Here is an 18383-nt window from a genome sequence, read left to right as displayed (position 1 = left end):
TAAAAGTTACAATGAGGGGCACGTGGGTGGCTCAGTGGGTTAAAGCCTCTGCCTTTGGCTCGGGTCCTGGTCCCAGGGTCCTGGGATCTGGCCTGGCCAGCCTTGGGCTCTCTGCTCAGCGGGGAGCCTGCTTCCTCCTCTCTCTCTGCCTGCCTCTCTGCCTACTTGTGATCTGTCTGTCGAATGAATAAAATCTTTACAAAAAATAAAGAAAAATAAAAGTTACAATGAATTTTAAAGTACTATTTGCCTCATATTATCTATGTCCCACTTATTTCTCATTACCTCAAATAGTGAAGGGCATAGTAAAGAGACAAAATGTGTAACTCAGCTTAATTTGCAAACATCATGGGAATAAGCCCCAACAAGTAGTTAATATAGGTACCTATGCTGAGATCCAGATACTGGCCTGAGTCAGCATTTGCCAAGCAGTCGGACATTACACAGTTTTAAAGAAGATAAACTATGAGTGTTTATAGGACTGGTCATAAAGGCATTTTGTAAAAACTGTTCTCTCTTTACCTGCTGACTGAAGCAATATTTGATTATTGTGGTACAGAGGATAGATCGATCATACCTTTTTACTAGAATAAAAATAAAAACAAATTCAAGAAAAATGAGGGAAGACTTTTTGTTCCATTTAATACCCATTCAAACTGGTTAGATTCGGGGTTTTGAATTGAACTGGAACCTTTTTAGATTTTTAGATTTCTGTTCCTTTCATGGGTAGGAAAAAAAATCCTCTGTTTCAACATAGAAAACAAAGAGTAGGTAATTGGTGTACCTATTAAAGTATACACTAGCCTTCTGGTGTATTGAAAAAGATAGGTTCCTCATGAAAGCTGTATAAATTTTCTTTTCTGCTGTGCAGTACTCAGTTGTACTATAAATGAGGGTTATGAAAAAGAAAAAGTGTAGAACAGAATTCAGAGAATAGAGAAGAGATAAGAGAATACAAAAATCCTATGTAATCAAACTATAGTCAGGGATAGATCAATGAGAACAAAATCGGTGTTTCTGTTAGACCACTCCTAAATATGGGAATGTATAAAAAACCCAAATCAGTCACAGTAAAACACTCTCCAGAATACGAATGAGTTTTGATTCAAAAGCATATGGAAGTGGGTAGCCTCAGATATTAGGAAAGGAAAGAGGAAGGAAGGTGTATCAGTGGCTGTAGGGAAAAAGTTCTGTCTAATCACATTCCACAATGGGGCCGGACCTCCATGACATTTTTGTGAAATTCCTGTGAGGGACATAATATATCATTTCTTGAATTAATGTAGGTGTATCATTATGAACATATACTCAGAAAAATTTCACTTCAGTTTTAAATTTTGTTCACATCTTGAACCATTTCACCATATTGAATGACATTATTTCTGGGATTACCTAATTTTGCTAAAGCACTATTCTAACCAATTAAGCAAATATAATAAAAATATTTTCCCAAGATTCAACTTGCAGGATGAAACTAAAATGGTCCTGATCAAATTAGTAAATATTTATATAAAAGCAGGGTTTTAGGTAGAAAAGTCTATTTCGAAAGATCTAACTGTATGCATTATTTTTCTTTGGAAATGTGCATGAAATTGAACAGGATGAAGAGAAGAGAAAACAGAAGACCAAGATTCATTTATTCATCATTCATTCATTCATTGGATATGTTTCTGTTTTCTTTTTCTTTTGGTGAAGAAGGTATTTTTTTGTCCAGTTCATTGTTTCTATGCTTGTCTCAGTCTGTTCAGACTGCTGTAACAATGTATCATAGAGCCAGTGGCCTATAAACAACAGACATCTCGGTGCCTGGGTAGCTCAGTATGCTAAGCATATGTCTTCAGCTCAGGTTATGATTCTAGAGCCCTGGGATCGAACCCCGCCTTGGGCTCCCTGCTCAGCTGGGTCTTCATCTCCCTCTCCTTCTGCCCTGCTCATGCTCACATTCTCTCTCTCTCTCTCTCAAATAAATAAATAAATGAAATCTTAAAAAAAAAAAAATGTAGGCAATAGAAACTTATTTCTCAGAGCTGGAGAGGCTGGAAGTCCAACATCAGGGTACCACCATGGTCAAGTTCTGGGGAGATTCCTCTTTCCGGTTGCAGGTAGCCATCTTCTGCCTGTGCCCTCAGTTGGCAGAAGCGGCAAGGGAACGCTCTGGTACTTCTTTGATAAGGCACTAATCCCATTCATGAAGCTTTTACTCTTATGACCTAATCACCTTCCAGAGGCCCCACTTCCAAATACCATCACACTGGCGAGTAGGTGTTTCAATTTACAAATTTTGGAGAAGATATAAATGTTCAGTCTCTAATGCTGCTCAATGATTTCTGAATCAGAAGCAGCATAGCCACAGAAACAAACAATTAAAATTATTTGGGTGTGATGCAGACAAACCTAAAAATAAAAAGACAAAGAACAGACAGACAAAGTGCACCCAAATTTGCCCAAAGCATCAGGAAAAACTTCAGAAAGAAGGAAAAGTCAGAGTTAGGAGTTTGCCATTTTATCTAGAGAGGGGCCAAAGGACCATTTGGCCTGTGCTATGTATTCAAGACAGAACCCAGATGTAAACTTTGTCTTTATCTTCAAATGAGGCCAATATACCAGAAACCTGTGTGTAAGCTTGCATGTGTATTCATGAAGAATGTTATTTTCTCACTAGAAGCATTTAAAGGATACCACATTTAAAAACCTGTTGATGATCTTAAAAATCTTTTTAATAGTAATATATTACTATACTAGTGATTCAGATATTGGAAGAGACCAATACTTACACAGCTCCTGAAATACCCCAGCTGGGTATGTTACTCATCTTAGAGACGTAGGTGTGAATATAATGCCGACATCACTTTCTTCTATCTCAAATGCTAGAAGTTTTTCATAGTTCATTATAGAGCACAGAGCATTCCTATGTATGTTCATTTGTCATGAATATACCCAATATCATGCTTTTCTGCTTATACCCTCCCATCCCACTTCTGAATCTCCACTCCTATGACTTTCACATTCTTAAAAATCTATGTTTCATGAGAAATTATTAAGTCGAAGATAGAGTGTATCCAACCACATCCACTCAGGAGCTAAGTTTTATATTAAAAGTCTCCTGTACACATTCAACAATATTTGAATTATTACTATGGGCCATACAATATTTCAAGAGCTGTAATAAATAGTGAATAATATGGAGGGCCCTCTAACCTCATGGAGCTTATAATTCAAGGTATATTTTTTAACTTGTTGCTTATGTAATTTTATATTCATACAGAACTTCATTATTATATAGTCCTCTGGGAATGTATCTCACAGAAAAACAAATAGGAATAAAAGGTAAGAACCTTCCTGTCTTCCTCACAATAGGTGAGGTTTAAAATAAGCATATGAAAATGGCTTGTGACAAGATTGTTAAGAATCCTGGAAACAGAAAAATATCTAGAAGAGATTTGTTTTCTCAAGTCAACTATCAAGTTTCTTTGCAAAATTATCTCCTCTAGGAGGATATTCTGTCAGTAACAATGAAAAATAACAGATTCTAAGGCAATATTTCCATAGTTTTCATTTTTGGAAATTCACTTGCAAAATATGTAACTTTTCTCCCAAGGTGGAGTTCGGCTTTCCCAAAGAGGTACTTAGACAGACTGTTGGCTTGGGTACTGGAACACTAAATAGTCAGCTGGCTTTGAATTCTCACGTTGCCCACCAACACATTTGTTTTCTCAGAGTCTATTTAGCTCAGCAGGAGATGTTATGATACCACGGAGAGCCAAGCTGCTCCCCAGCAACACAGGATGTTTGCCACGACTTCCTTAATTACTTCAGTTGTGCATATGGCTGAACATTTACTGTGTGTGGAGAACCTATGACGTATGAATCATTTTATGGCGAAACCTACACTTTAATCCTTTTTTTATGAGCAGAGGTACTAGGTAAGAGCATGGCACATGAGAAAAAAAAAGAAAAGAAAAAGAAGAAGAAGCTAATTACCTTAAAAGGGAAATTTCACTCACCAAAAAGTGAAGTGGATTTGTGTACATCTACATATAAAGATATTGAGGGGCGCCTGGGTGGCTCAGTGGGTTAGCCTCTGCCTTCGACTCAGGTCAGGATCCCAGGGTCCTGGGAACAGAGCTCCCCCATTCCGGTTCCCTGCTCAGTGGGGAGCCTGTTTCTTTTCTCACTGCCCTTCCCTCCAAACCTCCCTCATATTTGCACTCTCTTTCTCTCTCTCTTTCTCACTCTGTGGAAAAAATAAAATAAAATGTTTAAAAAAAAAAGAAAATTTGTCTCCCTTACTCTACTATGAAGAGGGGGATGATTCTAGAAACTGTTATCAGTAAAGAAGGCCTCGATTTAAATCTGCACAACAACCTTACCTCTGTTTACTGTAATTTTCCTGGTAACCCCCCAGAACTGACTCCCCACCCCCAACATCTTCCTTGGTCTTTAGCTGAAGACCAAGCTATTTATTTAAGGTGATGGCTTCAGTCATTTCAGAAAGTTAACTATCCCTGGGTCTCTCTCCTATATACGGGAGTTATATATGTTATTAAACATTTTTTCCCATTAATCTGTTTTATATCCATTTAATTATTAGACCAGCCAAAGAATCTAGAAAGGAAAAAGGGAAAAATTTTCTACCCCTACAGTTCATAGACATTGTCTGATTATTTAGCAATGCTTTTTTTAAAAATATATATATATTTTAAACATATAATGTAGTTTTAGCCCCAGAGGTACAGGTCTGTGAATCACCAGGTTTACACACTTCAGAGCACTCACCATAGTATTGAGCAATGCTTCTTAATGCAATACAGCAAACCACCGTCTTCCAGTAGAATCCCACCATCATCCCACTTCGCACTTCCCCTGCTAGTTTTAAAAGGGCAGATGGAACCTGGCTAGAGAGTATGTTTCTCAAAATTCTCTATAACTTAAAGTGGTTATTTGACCAAGTTCTGGCCAATGACATGTGCATGGACTTAATATAGGCAACTTGTAGCTTTCACCTTTATTAAAGGGAGCTAATTCCTTCTCCACTTTCCCGTTCTCATTCCCTTGATCTGGAACATGGTGGTGGGAATGACTAAGCAAGCTTTTTCCATTTGGAGTAATGTAGGTCAATATCCAGGGATGGTAGAGTGATAAGAGAAATATGTATTTACCCAACTGTGTATTTCTATGTAATGTTCATAATAGGTATTAGTAAATCTGTTGTCTGAAAATTACTGCAAATATTTTTTGTTAAAGAACTAAATTATCCTGTGCCCACATAATAGAGCTTTCTCTTAAAAGTCTACTATCTTCTTAATTTTGCAAGACAATAAAACATTCCTACTAAACATTGTTTTTTTTAAATGTAGCATAATTTCAAAATATTGTTGATGATAATTTACTAATGCCTTATGCTCCTGTCTTGTCTTATCTGGCAACTTATGGCTTTGCCTTTTCCAAATTCAAGTTCAGATTCAGAATACTAAAAATTGTAAAGATCTCTCTCTTTTTTTTTTTAAGATTTTTATTTATTTATTTGACAGGCAGAGATTACAAGTAGGCAGAGAGGTAGGCAGAGAGAGAGGAGGAAGCAGGCTCCCTGCTGAGTGGAGAGGCCGATGTGGGGCTCGATCCCCGGACTCTGGGATCATGACCCAAGCCAAAGGCAGAGGCCTTAACCCACTGAGCCACCCAGGCGCCCCTAAAGATCTCTTTTTATGCTTAAACTGTATTTTGGCTTTTAGAAATGAATGGCTATCAATAAAACAAAGCTTTTTCTTCATCTTATTTTTTTTAAAAAGGTCAGGTGGGTAGGATGGAAGGAAAAATATACATAATCAGGTGTTTTTGGTGTTCCTTAAATTTCAATGACTTAAAAAGTATTGAGAAAACCCTTTTTTCCTACGCTGTTTGCAAGTTAACACAGACACACATACAAGCACTTTACTTTCAAGTTAAAGAAACATTATCATTTTTAAGAACAAATACTGTAAAATAATTTTCTACAAAACCTTTGTTTCTAGATATCTTTGTTTATACACTGTTGTCAATCAGATGTACTTTTTTTTTTTCTTGGAGAGAGTGCATATGTGTGCTCAAGCAGGGGTGGAGGGGGGCTGCCTAGAAAGAATCTCAAGCAGGCCCTATACTCAGTGCTGAGACTGACATGGGGCTTGATCTCATGACCCTGAGATCATGACCTGTACTGAAATCAAGAGTCTGATGCTTCGCTGACTGAGCCACCCAGGAGGCTCCATAACACACTTCATGGAATAAATTAAAAGATCTGATTTATACCCTTATGATTCTTTCCCTTTCACATATCAATATCTATCACTATAACAACTGGAAACTAGCAATCTCCTTCTCTTGCCTAAGGAATGAAAATTCTCATAGTTTGTAACCTCTTAGAAAATTATTTATACCTTATGCAGAACTTTTAGAGACTCTGTGGGATAATTGGGTTTAATTTTGTTAGTTAATAGATCAAATTTAAAACCCAACCTGGACACTGTCCAGAAGGCAATATTATCATAGATTTAAATTTGTTTTTGGAATATTAACTCCCAGGAGTTAAATCAATTCAGATGACTAGGTTAATTGACTTTGACTGAGCCTGCCAGGTACCAAACAAAAACAAACAAAAAAGCCCAAATATTTATACAAGTATCACATAAGTTTTAAAATGTTTTGACCTTTTTTTTCTTTACTTATTTTTCAGTTTGAACTAAGGATTTTCTTTGCTTGTAAGCTACATTTTACTGAAAATTTTATCTAAAAAAATCTGCAAGACCTTTCAATCAAAAAAATTCATTGCTCTTATCCTCACTCACTCACTCAAGAAAGTAAAGAGTACAGATGGAATTCTAACACCAAAAATTAGCTGGGGTTCCTGGGTCGCTCAGCCGGTTGGGCAACTGACTTTTGATTTCAGCTCAGGTTGTGAGTTCAAGGCCTACATTGGATTCCAGGCTGGCCATAGAGCCTAGTCAAAAAAATAAATAAATAAAATAATAATAATAAGTAAATACATAAAAAGTAAAACCAAAAATTAGCAAAGTTCTAAGAACTCTAAAACTGTGTTCTCCAATATGGTAGCCCCTAACCTTATGTAGTTATTTAAATTTAAATTTGAATTGATTAAACGTAAGTAAATAAAAATCTAGTTCTTCAGTGACACTAACCACATTTCAAGTGTCTATGTGTAGCTGATAGCTACCATATTAATTAGCAAAGGTGAGAGCATACCCATCACTACAAAAAAGTCCTATTAGAGACCACTGCTCTAGAACTTCCTTGGTTTTCCAGGGGAAACTTGATGATGAAGATCTCTCTTTGTAAGTTAAGAAAAGCTACTTCAGGCACCACTGGAATCTCATCCAGTCAGAGATTTTACCCTATAGGAAATGAATACAGATAGAAATAATTCTTATAAAAACAAAGTCTTAATGTTAAACCAGAATAAGCAACCTTTTGAAGATAGTCATATAAACAGCCCCTGCAAGGCCTGAAAGAGAGAGAGAGGAAAAAGTAAGAGAAAAAGATTGAATCACCCTTCCATCTCTAATGGAATGTTTTTTTTTATCAGACTATTAATAATGCTCTCCAAGGAAAACCTTGCTCTATGGGTTTATGTTCCCTAATTTAAAAAGACAGAGTCATCATCTCTCATTTATTAGACTTACCTGCTTTTGGGTGACCTTGAGCTAAGGGTAGCCTATAGAATACTCCAGAAGCTAACAATCCTGGGAGATGGTGACCAAGAATGTGTTAACAACTCCCTCAGCTTGGCTAAACTTTAGAATTTAAGGGCTTATTTAGCCAGAGTGATTCCATCCGGTTAAACAGTGATTTTGTTGTTTATGCAGTAAAACTTAAACTGACCCTGCCCCGTCCCCCTTCCCCCTGAGGGAACTTGCTTAAATGCAAGTCCGGGAAACCAGTCCCAGGAAACAAAGCCCAAATACAAGGGCGAGTCAGGCCAGGTGGAGATATCTAATCAGTGGGGCACACATACTGTCTCCCTAGCTACCAAGGAGTGAGGGCCCTGCCTTTTGGGAGCCAATTCTGACCAAGGGGATAGGCTAGCTCAAATATCTACTATAGGGTAAATTGTAATTCAATTGGTCATTTATGTGTGACCTAGCACGACTGTGCAGCTTTCTCTGTGTGTTACAATCTCATTGGCCACTTGTGCGTGGCCAGACCCAATCTCATGGCTTTTGCTCTATAAAAGCTGGTCTGTAAGGCAGAGAGGGGTCGCCTTTTTATAAGAGATGTTCCTGACCAGTCGGTTTGATTCTCGATGCCTGGAGCAAAATAAAGCTTTGCTTGACCTTCGCTTTGTATCAGTCTCATTCTTTTGATCACGGACCTTTCACTGGGGGACCTAACAAGAGAAGTTTCATTCTGATTCTATGCCTCTGACTTTTCTGAAGGTATTTACTTCCATTATTCTATATGGGAAAGTCCATGGCCAGGCCAATTAAAAAAAAAAAAAAAAAAAGAATGACACTTGAGTCTATGAAAAAACTGTTCTGGACTATAAGATATGTGTTTTGCAGTCAGGGTTTGGTCATCTAGAACCGCCCCCCCAACCCCCGCCAACCACTAGTAAATATCTGTATGGAAGTTGGCTGATGAATCTTCTCCAGAGTCCTAAAAGTTACTGTGTAGCTATCATCAAATTAGATGATAACTCACCCTATAACCAGTAACAGCAAAGGCTAACTTTAGTTCAATTAAAGAGAAAGTTACCTGAACAACTTTCTTATAAGTAAAGTCTCGGCAATATGCCACAGCCTACTTTATCAGCCCTTGGCCAAAAGAAGTATGGAGAAAGAAAACAAAAAAAAAACAAAGAAAAGTAGCCTTTAGAGGTACATGCTAGTGACTGACCCAGTTGCTACCAACTAAACAATGATATTTCCCTGATAAACATGACCAATTTCATATAATATCAGCTTTCAAAGAGGAATCTCCATGACTATGAAAATCACTCCATTCTCATGTCCAACAAAAAATAAACAAATAAATAAAAGCAAAGACTCTGTGTAACCACAAAATATTACTAAATATCTCCTGTTTCCAGTTCAGTCTTGATGAGGGAACAGAAGGCAAGCTGAGGACAAAGAAGAATCTGACACCCCACAACCCCTCCCCAATGGGATATATGTGACATTCCTCAGGCTCCCCGGCTGCCCTAAAGCTAAGAAAAGGAAAAGCAATTAGGTAACTTACAGAGAACACAATCCTTTAAGACATGAGACACCTCAGTTTACAAATGCCTTAGCAATGTACAAGAACAAAGCATTTCCATTGATAACCTAGCTTCCAGAAGGAAATGTAGATACAACTAAATGTTCTTATAACCTGTACCCATTGACAGATACTTGAAGTGGGCAGAAGGTAATGTTCGTCCAGGAAGCTCCCAACTATCTTCATGTTAAGCTTTAACTTGACAATGGCAAGGCCTCCTGTATCCTGTTAAGTCTTCTTTAACATATGAAAATCCTTTTGAAACCTCCCTTTTCCTTACCTCTTCAAACCCCATAGTATATAATCAGCCACCCTTCACAACCCCAGAAAAAGCAGCAGCAGAAAAAGCAGCAGCTTTTTCTGGTCCTGTCCCATGGGTCCTGTCCCAGAGCTTTAATAAAACACCATTTCACACCAAAGACATCTCAAGAACTCTTTCTTGGTAGTCAGCTCCAGATCTCACCCCACCAAACCTCTCCAATATTCCAAAACCACATCATGCTGACTATTGTTACTTTAGTGACAATCGCAGCTTCTTTGCTCTTCTTGACTCCTAGAGAAAAGATACCCAAACAGCAAATTAGTTATTTTTGACAGCATCGGATCCAGAACAGAACTCAGCTTCCTTTGACTTCTTCTCAAATTAAATCCTATCGTAAGTCTCTTTTAAATCCTTTTTACTGAGGTACCTGAATATTTCACCTGGTGTAGTATGTTGCCCTGCTTGTTACAGAAGACTTAATAAACTTAACTTTTTTTTTTAAGAATTTATTTTTAAGTCATCTCTCCACCTAACTGGGGCTTGAACTCACAACCCCAGGATCAAGAATTGTAGGTTTTACAGACTGAGCCAGCCAGGTGTCCCATAAACCTTTTTTTTTTTTTTTTTTTTTTTTGATCCCAGGTGCACTTCCTATTGGTCTTTGGCTTTGACATGGGCTGAATACTGCCCTAGACAGGGGAATCAAAGGCAGAGATGGTAACTAACTTCTCCTGGGTCACACAACCAGGTAGGGGAGAAGCTGTGCCAGCACATTTCTTTCCAAGCTGCTGCTACTGAAACTGAACACATAAATCAAAATACTTTGATACATTTAACTCAAAAACCTGTGCAAAATAGATAATCTCACAGGTCCTGCATACCTTAGTTCAAAAGAGTCTAGCAATTTATTTAAACATTTATGATTATATATGTTATTCATGAAATTACAACTCATTCTATTGCCTAGGGTCTAAATAAAATTGTAAATATAAAGGAAATCGGTTGTACAAAAATGTGAACATGTTTTATCTTTATAATCCTTTTCTCTTTTATCTTCACAGGGATATGTTATTTATGGAAGAATTTATATTCTAACTTAGTAACAGGAGAACAAAAAAGGTGAAAAAGGAAATAAGAGGTTGGCAAAAGTGAATCCAAATGGTGTCAGGTCAATGTTTTTTGGCTACACAGAATTACTGTGGGCTTAGGAGAAATCTGCAAAGAAACTGACAAAAAGTGTTTAATCTTTATTTTTATTATGAATTTCTTATTCTGCTTCATTGTCTTATATTTTATGAATTTTACTTCCTGTAAGTTCTTATGATACAAAATGAGTATATTCTAGAACAAATATCTTTGATCCACAGAAAACACAAAATGTATTTTTGCAACCCTTAGAGTCAAGCAATTGATTAGAATGAAAGGTAATTATGGATATGCTATGGAACACATATTTGCTTTTAAGTATTTTTCCTTTGAGCAAAGTATAGCTCTTTTGCTATCTTTTCTGTGCCTAGTGACAGAGCAATTAGTAATCTGAACTATCAAATCCGTTTGGAGATAATGGAGCTTAACAATTCTTGTGTTATAATTGCTTTTCCAAGGCCCCTCCCCCTGCTTGTCTTTTTGCCCATCACTTACCCAGTACACTTAATCCTGTTTAAATAGCAACATGTCAAACACGTCTGCTAATCAACTGGCTGGCATCCCCATGGAGATTTCTGCAGTTTTAAGCACTGCATTTCACTGTGTAAGGATTTTTCCCAAATATTGACTTTTGGTTTTCAAGGTTACTGATGATGTGCTCTGGCACATTAATCATTCTAACCACCTTAACAAAGAAGCTCATTAAAAAGACAAATACATTTATCAAGCAAATCATCAAGCAGATTATATACTTTCTACCCATAATAGATTATAGCTGAATAAATGACTTGGGTATTTTATAATTAAATATGCAGAACACTTAATATTTTAATACTCATATCCTTCATTGAGGAATGGGGATGAATTTTATAGCATATAATTAATATAGCACAATTTAGTTGCAATTATGTGAATTAAAAATAGAAATAGTACTTTGAATATGCAAACCGAATAATATTTTGATATCATGATAAAGCATCACATACAAAGACATTTGAAGTTCAAATAATTGGAGATTTAACTTCTGTAGAACAACTGAGAGTCTATTTCTGGTTCTTAACACTGTTTTCTGCCTTGGAAATAAGGCTGTAGGTTGGAGAGACACAGGTAACTAGTCCTTTGCCCTCAGGCTGCACTGCAGCGGGAGTGATTATTTCTTTTGTCAGCCAAATAATACTTTAAAGGCTTGAAAAGGGCCTAGAGGGTCAGTTTCCTTGGTTCCAATCTTATCTTTTGTTAAATCTCCCACCACCCTATCTCCCACAAATCTAAGTTTTGTTTAGAGAAGTTTGCTTTTCTATCTGGGTCTTCAAATTAATGGACCATATATAACCTTGAATGGTAGCCCTCAGGCACAAAGTTTTTCTCTTTGCAATTCCATATTTCCTTATTTCTCTATTTTTAGTTTCAAAGTAAGGAGCATTGTCTTCTCATAAAACCTTCCTAAAATATATACAATATAGCTAACACAGTTAATTATCCTTAAAACATTGCTATCAAATCCTTTAGTGCTGCACACTGAATCCCAAAGGATAAAAGGCTACGGTTTTCATTAAAATTTTTGTGGCTATTTAACAAGGCTTGCTGACTTTCAGGGTCTGGTGTCAAAGGAAAAAATGCATCAGATAAAGTTAAACAGATAAGAAAGATTTTATTCAAAGCTATTGCAATAGGGAAGAAAGGAGGGAGACTGGAACTAGGTCTGAGCTCAACCTGGCCAAAGCAAAGGAGAATTATAAAGCACTGAGGAAGGGGAAAAAAAAAAAAAAAAAAAAAAAAAAAAAACTGAGGAAGGGGAGGGGTGTCATAGGCCACCTGGAGTTGCCAACTGGCTTTACCCAAAAGAAAGGCAAACTGTCTTGTATCTTCATGATAAGAGGTGGTATTACAACTTAGAGCATGGGGCTGACCAGAGTTAGGTCCCTGCCTTCCCCAGGGATCCAGAGATAGGGGCTTTGTCTCCTTCAATGACTATATGTCCCAGAGGGCCCTCTGTCTTTGAGAAAGACACTCCTGAGCTATAAAGCTACAAAGAGGCTTTTCAAAAGATTTACACCTGAAGAGGGCTGAGAAAGGATTTATAATTTTAAGTTTTCTAAAGCAAATCTTCTCAAAAAAGGGAAGCCAGGAAGAAGCCTGTCTAAAGTTTAGTCAAGATGAGGAAAGTATGAAGGCCCCCTTGGACACTGGGTAAGATGGTATTTTATTGCTTCATCCTACCTCCCAATCTGGCTCATAGTTTAGGGTCTGTTTCTTATAAGTGTACAATAAAATTATTCAAATTTCAAAACTATGTCAAATTCTGCAACACAGTTCTTTATTGCAATGAAGAAAACCCAAACTAAATTGGTTTAAACAATGAATTGACTGAGAAATATAAAGATTTGAGCAGCTCAAACTCCCCAAGATAGGCTGTTTCACGCTTAGTAAACTTGCCCTCTTCTATGTGTTAGCTTCATTCCCTGACTGACCTCCCCCATGTGAGGAAGGTTGTTTTAATAGCGATAAGGCTGTGTTCAGATTCAGAGAGAGAAATAGAGGGAATCTTTTCACAAGTCCTTAATAAAATAAATAAAATAAACATCTTGAGTTTTACACTGATTGGAGTGCCCTTGAATCAAAGCTTATGGCCAGAGCTCCTCTAGGCACAAATTTTCCCCTGAATGAGTCACTTTGGTAATGAAGATAAAGTTTCCATGATATATATCAAAGGAGGGGACACTCTGGGATGAAGGGTAGGGTTAATTTCTCCAAACCTCTTGATTGTTCAGCAGTGAAGGGAAGGAGGAATGAATTCTTGAAGTGTGGTAGGGCTGGGATAGGGATTAACAGGTCTATTGTGCTGTCATTATCAAGTATTCTTCATAAACCTTAACAATGCTCTGTTTACCAACTCATCCACACCATCCCCCCTTAAAATCCTCCTTCTCCTTCCTCTTTTTTTTTTTGAATTATTAATTTTTTATTTTTTATAAACATATATTTTTATCCCCAGGGGTACAGGTTTGTGAATCACCAGGTTTACACACTTCACAGCACTCACCAAAGCACATACCCTCCCCAATGTCCATAATCCCACCCCCTTCTCCCAAACCCCCTCCCCCCAGCAACCCTCAGTTTGTTTTGTGAGATTAAGAGTCACTTATGGTTTGTCTCCCTCCCAATCCCATCTTCTTTCATTTATTCTTCTCCTACCCACTTAAGCCCCCACTTTGCACCACCACTTCCTCATATCAGGGAGATCATATGATAGTTGTCTTTCTCTGCTTGACTTATTTCACTAAGCATGATACGCTCTAGTTCCATCCATGTTGTCGCAAATGGCAAGATTTCATTTCTTTTGATGGCTGCATAGTATTCCATTGTGTATATATACCACATCTTCTTGATCCATTCATCTGTTGATGGACATCTAGGTTCTTTCCATAGTTTGGCTATTGTGGACATTGCTGCTATAAACATTCGAGTACACGTGCCCCTTTGGATCACTACGTTTGTATCTTTAGGGTAAATACCCAATAGTGCAATTGCTGGGTCATAGGGCAGTTCTATTTTCAACATTTTGAGGAACCTCCATGCTGTTTTCCAGAGTGGCTGCACCAGCTTGCATTCCCACCAACAGTGTAGGAGGGTTCCCCTTTCTCCGCATCCTCGCCAGCATCTGTCATTTCCTGACTTGTTGATTTTAGCCATTCTGACTGGTGTGAGGTGATATCTCATTGTGGTTTTGATTTGTATTTCCCTGATGCCGAGTGATATGGAACACTTTTTCATGTGTCTGTTGGCCATCTGGATGTCTTCTTTGCAGAAATGTCTGTTCATGTCCTCTGCCCATTTCTTGATTGGATTATTTGTTCTTTGGGTGTTGAGTTTGCTAAGTTCTTTATAGATTCTGGACACTAGTCCTTTATCTGATATGTCGTTTGCAAATATCTTCTCCCATTCTGTCAGTTGTCTTTTGATTTTGTGAACTGTTTCCTTTGCTGTGCAAAAGCTTTTGATCTTGATGAAATCCCAATAGTTCATTTTTGCCCTTGCTTCCCTTGCCTTTGGCGTTGTTCCTAGGAAGATGTTGCTGCGGCAGAGGTCGAAGAGGTTGCTGCCTGTGTTCTCCTCAAGGATTTTGATGGATTCCTTTCGCACATTGAGGTCCTTCATCCATTTTGAGTCTATTTTTGTGTGTGGTGTAAGGAAATGGTCCAATTTCATTTTTCTGCATGTGGCTGTCCAATTTTCCCAGCACCATTTATTGAAGAGGCTGTCTTTTTTCCATTGGACATTCTTTCCTGCTTTGTCGAAGATAAGTTGACCATAGAGTTGAGGGTCTATTTCTGGGCTCTCTATTCTGTTCCACTGATCTATGTGTCTGTTTTTGTGCCAGTACCATGCTGTCTCGATGATGACAGCTTTGTAATAGAGCTTGAAGTCTGGAATTGTGATGCCACCAACGTTGGCTTTCTTTTTCAATATCCCTTTGGCTATTCGAGGTCTTTTCTGGTTCCATATAAATTTTAGCATTATTTGTTCCATTTCTTTGAAAAAGATGGATGGTACTTTGATAGGAATTGCATTAAATGTGTAGATTGCTTTAGGTAGCATAGACATTTTCACAATATTTATTCTTCCAATCCAGGAGCATGGAACATTTTTCCATTTATTTGTGTCTTCCTCAATTTATTTCATGAGTACTTTATAGTTTTCTGAGTATAGATTCTGTGTCTCTTTGGTTAGGTTTATTCCTAGGTATCTTATGGTCTCCTTCCTCTTTTTAACTGCTCTACTTTGCTGGAGGGTCACTGTGACATATATTTTAAATCTAAGATCTGTCAATTACTGCTTGTGTGACTGACAGCAACTTAATAAGTCTATTATTCCATCTATAGAATAGAAATGAAAATTTCTTCCTGATAAGGTGCCGTGGACATTAAAGGAATCCTCATTTGTAATGGGACTTACTCCCTGCCTGGCTCAAGGAAGAATTTCACTTCAAGTCGATTCTCTTGAATAATCTTCCATGTCTACCACAACAGGTTAAGTAAGCTCTTCTATCTGGATTTTATACACCTCATCTCAATTAACCTATTCACTTATCACTTCTTTAGTGAAATGGAAAGGATTTTTTGCCTGTCCCACAGTTCATGCCATGTTCTTCCCGAAGCCTTTGCCCATTCTGCCCTTACTACCTGGAGAAACCTCTGTCTACCTTCATACTACTAGTCCTCTATTATGTCTTATCACAGATAACAAGACCTGACTGAGATTTCTGCCTACCCCATGCCCTTGAGAAGACAAGACTGTTGTCTCAGATTCCAAATCCATTCCATGGAGGAAGAAAATACACCAATCAATGGTTGGCCTAGATTCAGGCAGGTCTGAACAGGACTTGAATTGATTCTTTCACTTGTGATTTGTATGATTTATGATTTATACAACTCCATGTTTCTGAACTTTGGTTTAATCTGCTGAAAGAAAGGAATATGAGTATCTCATGGACTGTTGTCAAAATTTAAAGAGATACTCCAGGCCTTAGACTATTACTAGTACCTAGGAAGTGCTGTCATTATCATTACTGTCTCAGGCACTATACACCCAGGACACTTGAGGGAAGTCCTCTAACTGTATTCATATAGAAAATCAACCAAATTTTTTAAAAACATTTTTACCTTTTGAATTGCTTTATTATTAACTTGTCTGAAAATTCCCAGAGAATATTTTAACATTATAAAGAAGCATCATAAAACCTTAATAAATTATTCTTACATATGTTCCTAAATTAGAAGGGAGTAGATAAGAAATCTCTCTTCCATTACCTTGCAGATAAATGGTCAAATAGATTAACATATTCAGAATAAGAATAAATTCAAGAAATCTTTTTCCTGTGTTTCTTGGAATAAAGAAATTCAATAAAATCTCATCTGGTTAAGAATTCTTACTGTCCAATAAGTTGAGAGTCACAGAGGGCCACCACTCAAAATAATGACCCTCTTCCTTGTCCTGATTCTGAACAATTTGAGAAATAAAAGAACAATACATTATTTTTATTACTCCATATCAGAGGGAATGATTTAAGACAATATTAACTAATTTATTGAGCTTATGTTGAGCCTTAAAATTAGGCAGGCTTCACCTGTTCTCCCCTGCGAGTAAATAAAGGCAAGACTGGAGGAAGGAAGCTTCTCCAGACTAGCAGACCTGCATCCTTCCTCCCCTGATGTAAATGGCTCTTTTGAAGAAAACAGAGCTACCACAAAGAGCCACATGGCCACCTGGCTGGCTCTTTCTGACAAGCTCTCACCTAGAGAAGTTTCTTCACATTCCTTATCTTAGAATAAGTTGTAAAGTGGAGAGAGGTTGGAACATGTTTATGGAAAACCTTCCTTTCATAAATCTGAGGAGTGTGGCAATGATGTTCTTCTTTCCCGCAGCTCTATCCAAGCAGATGGTCAAATATATTACCTTTTCCAAAAGGATATATGAGTGAGATTCAGTTCTCAGGTCTGGTTAACACACACACACACTCACAGACACACACACAGAGAGTTTTATTTTGATATAGTATCTCTTATTTGCCTTAAATTAAAGAACATCAAGACTGATTATTTTAATTTTTATTTTCTTTATTTTAAATTTCATAATCCATACTTATTTTTAGTTGAATACTTTTGTTTTAACTTATTTATTTTTCCAGTTCCTATTTATCACAATTTTACTTTCTCATTTCTTTCAGTAATATTAAAAAATTATCTTTATTTTTTTAAATACAAGTATGAATTAATTTACTGACTTTATTCAATGAGTTATAGGACAGGATATATAGAAACACCCTAAAAATTGTGAAGTCAGGACCTGGAAAACCAAAATTTCACAAATACTGCTCTGACAGGTAAGAATGATCTGCATTCAATATGGTGTCATGCTATTCCCCTATGGATTTGAACTAGTAGAGTCAAAAACAGGTCCATGATAGCTGAAAGTATGATCACTGATGCTTTTTTTGAAAGCACTTTTTAACTAGCGGCTGCTTTAATGGCAAATATGGTCCAGATTTTGAAGATCTTGGAAATATACCTACAGCTACCCTTCTCATCAGATTCTGAATTTTGTTCTGCATTTTGCTGTGAGAGTACTTTAAAATTGATGAATGTCCTTGGGAAAGATCCACTCTGAGGTTGTGACAGATGTTAGAGCATCTGTTTTCACATTTTAAAGTGCATTCTTCATGATACAGCTCAATGCAATGGAAAGCAGCATTCAGAGTGGGAAGGGCCACAGCTGTGGTTGTAGCAGATCTTCCAGTGATGAAGCCTGTTGAGGAATCAAACTGGATCCAAAAGATCATGAAGTTAGGATGCAGTCACCATCCCCTCTCTACTGCCATGCCAGGTGCAATGAATGAGATACACCAGCTGCAACTCTTGGGGTTATGATGGACTTCATTCTGTAATGAATATTCTTGGTATTTTATTACTCCAAAATCTCATCAGCTTGTTTCACCCCCAATTGCTCCCCCATAGACAAAATTCTAAGATCAATATTCTTTCATTTGACTAATACATTATGAGCTTCTCATGCCACAGGCACTGTGAGACTCTAGAAGTTCAATAATAAATAGGATATTTTTCCTTCAAGGACATTAAGCCTAACAGGGAAGACAATATGTAAGTTAAAAGCCATATTCCATAACTGAAAGCTATGATATTGGCAAACAATGGAAGTTCATAAGAGATTC

The 18383-nt window shown here is 37.3% G+C and overlaps 1 pseudogene; it reads left to right on the top strand.

Moving 5' to 3' along the window:
• Positions 1–18383, top strand: part of LOC123392334 — an 88356-nt pseudogene that overhangs the window by 607 nt on the left and 69366 nt on the right.

The sequence above is a fragment of the Mustela putorius genome, unplaced genomic scaffold (genome assembly GCF_011764305.1).
Source record: "Mustela putorius furo isolate JIRA1106 unplaced genomic scaffold, ASM1176430v1.1 tig00000508_pilon_pilon_pilon, whole genome shotgun sequence".
Lineage (NCBI taxonomy): Eukaryota > Metazoa > Chordata > Mammalia > Carnivora > Mustelidae > Mustela > Mustela putorius.
The sequence above is the reverse complement of the archived record's forward strand: the minus strand, read 5'-3'. Positions and strand labels throughout refer to the sequence as shown.